At 40.3% G+C, this 5,294-nt stretch overlaps 1 long non-coding RNA gene across 2 annotated transcripts in view; it reads right to left on the bottom strand.

Moving 5' to 3' along the window:
* LOC105518293 overlaps positions 1-3,726 on the bottom strand; it is a 73,274-nt gene extending 69,548 nt beyond the window's left edge. The window contains exons 1-2 of one of the 2 annotated variants that reach the window (XR_001002804.1): positions 3,472-3,726; positions 2,753-2,793 (exon numbers count right to left, since the gene is read on the bottom strand). This is a non-coding gene — a long non-coding RNA (uncharacterized LOC105518293). The remainder of the gene's footprint in view (positions 1-2,752; positions 2,794-3,471) is intronic. The other variant, XR_001002803.1, reaches the window with a different exon arrangement.
* Positions 3,727-5,294: the final 1,568 nt, after the last annotated feature.

Below are 5,294 nucleotides of genomic sequence, written 5' to 3'. Positions count from 1 at the left end.
ACTCGGGAGGCTGAGGCAGGAGAATGGCGTGAACCCGGGAGGCGGAGCTTGCAGTGAGCTGAGATCCGGCCACTGTACTCCAGCCTGGGTGATAGCGAGACTCCGTCTCAAAAAAAGAAATAAATAAAAAAATAAAAATAAAAATAAAAATAAATCAGTCAGATTCCTTGTTGGAAAGTCTATATGCCAACACTTCAATTTTTACTATACCTCTTCAACGAACAAAATATACCCCATACTTGATGACAACCAACAATAACGAGCAGAAGAAAAGATATTTGGAAAGAAAGACGGTTTGTAACAGTGAACTTCTGAACGCAAAAAATTTCAGTGCAACATATTTTTGCACTATTAATACTATTGCAGTCATGTGCTGCATGACATTTCACTGATGGTCCCATAAAGTTATAATATTTTTACTGTACCCTTTCTATGTCTAGACATGTTTACATATGCAAATACCATTGTGTTACAACCGCCTATGGTATCCAGTACAGTAATGTGCTATACAGGTTTGTAACCTAGGAGCAATAGGCCATACCATACAGGTATGTAGTAGGCTGTACCATGTAGATTTATGTAAGTACATGCATAATAACAAAATCGCTCAACACATTTCTCAGAATGTATCTCTATCATTAAGCAATGCGTGACTGTGTATTTTATGTCTAATTCAAGCCAAATACAATTTTTTAATGTTGTATTTGTAATGTGAAATGAAGACGTGGCGGGGCACTGTGGCTCATGCCTGTAATCCTAGAACTTTGGGAGACTGAGGTAGGCAGATCGCTTGAGCCCAGAAGTTCAACACCAGCCTGGGAAAAATGGTAAGACCCTGTCTCTACAAAAAAATTAAAAAATTAACCAGTGTGGTGGTGTGTGCCTGTAGTCCTAGCTACTCGGGAGGCTGAAGTGGGAGGATCCCTTGAGCCTTGGAGGTAGAGGTTGCAGTAAGCCAAGATTACGTCACTGCACTCCAGCCTGAGCAACAGAGTGAGATTCTGTCTCAAACAAAGGAAAAAGAAATGAAGTCTTGTTTACTTCATTGAGTAAATGTTTACTGAGCACTCACTATGTGCCAAGCATGTTCTCAGTATGGGGGATTCACAGGTGATAAAGACAAACATGGTTCCTACTTTTCCATTATCATGAAGACTAAATTTTTTAAAAATTTATTTTGCAGATGTGATCAAATGAAATCTATGTTTTATCTTGAATCATTTACATTCAAAAATACTTAATCCTGCAATAAAATGTTAAAAAGTCACAGATGTTACAGAGTTAGGGTTGAAAAAAGAGCTCATCAATTCCAAGATGCACATTATTTTACATTTTGACATCTCTAAAATCAGTCACATCTTACAATGTGATCAGACTAGACAGCAATGGAGATGGGAGTTGGCACTGCCTATATGTGCATCAAAACTTCAAAACACAGAATGAGCACAAGGGGCTTGGAAGAAAATCCCAGGTTCAATGGTAAAGGCACCATTTTTTTTTTTTTTTTTTTTGAGTAGAGATGAGATATTGCTATGCTGACTGACCAGGCTGGTCTCAAACTCCTGGCCTCAAGCAATCCTCGCATCTGGGCCTCCCAAAGTGGTGGGATTACAGGCATGAGGCACCACACCCAGCCTTAAGGATTTTTGATGATTCAAGGTTCAATAAAACATAACAGTTGAAAGTTTTCATTTATTACAGGTGTGGAAAATGAAATTCAGAGTGGTCACGTGACTTGCCCTAATTCACAAAGCTGGAGAGGTAGAATAGAGTCCAGGTCAGTTTTCTACAGTCATTCACTCTTCTACCAGTGTACAGTTATATGGAGGAAAAGGGGTGTCATACAAAATAAGTAGGTAAGAAGATGGCTCTAGTTTTGTAACCATAAGCAGGGAACTTAATCCGTCCTTGCCTCAGTTTCTCCATCTATTAAAACAGGGATTTAACAAACATAACTCACAGTACTGTTGTAAGCATTAAATAAGATATGTCTGGCAATTGTCACAAAGATTGGCATATGTTAAGTACTCCATAAATGTCAACTATTTGAGATCAGACTTTACATTTATTATACACTAAGTCAAGCCCACATATAGTTGTTCGTCTAAAGCACTAGAAAACTAAATAAACTGGTCAAATGTTTGAAGTGATAAATACCACGAAAATTTCCACCTTAACAATGTTTTGTCCAGGTACTGTGCCAAGAACCCAGCAGACCTACCTGCAAGAAACCAAACAAAAAGCAAGATTCCAGGCTGGCATGATGATCAAATTACGTACTTCAATATGTGTGAATGCATTTATAAGCACAATCTCAATACATAAACAGGGAACAAAATATTTAATGTATAAACAGATCATTTCTTTTTGCTTTATTTAAAATACTGTATCAGAATCACCTAAGGAACTTGATAAAATTTTTTTTAAAAAACTATTATAACTACGTATATTAAGCCTGGTTAAAATCACAAGTTTTAGAGGTTTAAGCCTTACTAGGTCAGCTCTTCTAATTTTGAGAGTTTCAGTGAAAATCTAAATTATAACACAGTATGTGGAGTAAACCTGCTTTAAATATTAGCTTCTACATTGTTTCTATAAAAATAGTAATCTTCTGTCTTTTAATATCAACTCATCACATATTTAATATTTCAGTTAAATCAAAATTTCAGTTGAAATCTTCAATCTAAAAAACACACAGTTAAGCGCTTAAAAAGTAATTTTAACCACTAGGAAATGTTAATGATTAACTCACATTTGTTTCTGTTTCACTCCATGACAAACCTACAGGACACCCTGCAGAGAGGAAAATTCACATTAATATATCCAGAATTTTATTTTCAGAAGCTTCTGGTAATGAAAGCCTTATTATGAGGTGTCCTCATGTTACCACCGCGCAGTAGCAAAGTTAAAATATTCTAAAGATTAGTCTATTTTCTCATACTGGTTTTTTTTCTAATGCTTTTGCTAACATGTTATCTAAATTTCAACCTTAAAACGATCACATGACCCAATATGCGAACTCTGCCTATTAATTCTAAAACTTTTAATAATAGTTTGCTTATGTTTGAGACTTAAAAAAAAACAAAACAATAACATACTGCACTATGCCCATCCTAGATATTTTCTAGGATCAAAGTCTATCTGGAGCAGGGCAGGCTGTGGTTGAGGGTGGTTGGGTCAGCAGGGAAGAGCCTTATATCAAGCTCTGGGCGCCTCCACGGTGAGCGAGCACCTAGAGTTAAGAGAGACCAGGCACCAAAGGGTGGGGTAACTCAAAGTTGCATTTAGAAGACTCCAGCCTCGGCCGCCCGTGACTCCTCGACGAGCCCCACCTCTCTAAGTTCCAGCATCCGGCCCGCCCCTTCCTCCCAGGCTACCACAGTATGGCCCGCCAAGCTCCTGGGCCGCGGGAAGTGACGGAAACAAAAACTTGGTACACAAAGATGGGCTGGGTCAGAAGTGAGGCCCCACCCTGCCAAGAAGGACGAGTTTTCTAGAAAAACTTAGCGGCAAGTTAACGGGAAGCGCGACGACACAGTTCCTAGGATTGTGGGGGGCACCCTGCCGCCAGAAAATCTCATCCTTTGTCCTTTGAGAGGCCTCTTTGAAGCCGAAGGCTCTAAGTGCCCCTGGGCAACGCTTAACCCGATCTCCATTTCGGGCCCTCACTGATGGCAGCCATGACAGTTGCATCGGAAATATCGAATACCCGCGGACAGAGTCTCCCGGAAGTGACGCAACGCGGAGGGATCCGCGTTCGGCCGAGGGAGACCGAAGTGAGCTGGTTCCCGGAAGCGGCTGCAGCTGGGCTGCTGGTGGCGGGGCGGAGGAAGGGTGGGGAGAGAGGTTGTGGGTCTTACAACCAACCCCAACATGTTTTACGTGTCGGGCGGGCATTGTGCTGAACACCTCATTGGCAAGCCATTTAATCCCTTCCTTACTACGATCCCAGCAGTCAGGAATTTATTATTTCCATTTTACATATGGGGAAACTAAGGCTAAGAGAGGGCAAGTAAATTTGCCCGAGATCGTATAGCTGGTACTTGGTGGACGTGGTGTAACTCAGACACCTCTTCTCTGTGGTGACTCCATTTTGTAAAACCAGAGCTGCTGGCCCTTGGCATCCTGGTAAGCTCCTTTAAGTTAGGCACTCTGTTGCCCAGAGAGGGGCCAACCTGTAGCCAGTGTGCTCTTTGTGGTGAACACAAGGCCGAACGGTGTGCCTGGGTCCCCTTGGCTGAACCTCAGATTTCACTTGGTCTCTGACACCTCACCTTTGCAGCACTCTCCCTGTCTTTGCAGCGCTGGTTACCTGAGGAAACTGTCAATGATTGCTAGGCTCTGGGGAGCATTTTAACTCTGATTAGGCTCTTTTAAATCCAGGACTAAGACAGTTGAAGGCCTCTCACCATCATCAGATACTCTAGCTGGCCCTAACAGAGGGCCAAGGATCATAATCTTGGACTTTCCACCAGATCAAGTGTTTGTTTGGCTTCTGTTTCTTTAGAATATGACTGAAAACCAATCTATTGTTTAATCTTCTTTCTGCATTAACCAGTACTCAAAGTGTGAATAGCCACTAAGGCTATGTTTTTGTAAAAACAAATTATGCATAGAAAAAACACAGGAAATACATCAAAATTAACAGTGATAGTGTTTGAATAGGGGGTGATTTTTTCTCTCTGCTTTCTCGGTTGCATATCTGCTATACTACCTTTTTAAAATAGAAAAATAAGCAAACTGGCTATGGTAAAAACATTTTTAATTGCCTGCCATTGTAATGAAGGCAAAGGCATGTTGTCACATTTTGACAAATGGCCATCCTTGATAAAAATCACATAGGGAAATCCTGTTTGACCAGAAAAGCATTGGATTTTTGTGAGTTGATGTATTCTCAAAATTTTTGATGTTTTGTTTTGGTTCTATAATCCTCACAGGAAAAGTAAAAAAGCAAATTGATGTTTTTCACACACTTTCATATGAGAATATGCTACAACCAAAAGTCATATCTAAAACAAAGTTTCAGAGGGCATGGAATGTGGGGCCTTTGGGTACTTGAAATGCTGGAGAACAAGTATAAAAAGCTATTTTTATTCTGGCTGCTTTGAGGTACAGTTTTAAGCAATTTATTTCAGACTGCCAAAGAAAGCTTCATTCTTTATGCACATACTCTGCTTCCCACTATTGCTTATTAGTGACTTCCAAAGCAGTGACAAAACAAGAAAAAGAAGATAGAAGGGAAAAATGAGAAGTGATCACGGGAAGAAGAAAATGTGGAGGAACAAAGACAGATG

The sequence above is a fragment of the Colobus angolensis genome, unplaced genomic scaffold (assembly GCF_000951035.1).
Source record: "Colobus angolensis palliatus isolate OR3802 unplaced genomic scaffold, Cang.pa_1.0 Scaffold316, whole genome shotgun sequence".
In the NCBI taxonomy this organism is placed as follows: Eukaryota; Metazoa; Chordata; class Mammalia; order Primates; family Cercopithecidae; genus Colobus; species Colobus angolensis.
Note: the sequence above shows the minus strand (reverse complement) of the source record. Positions and strands in the feature narration are given on the sequence as shown.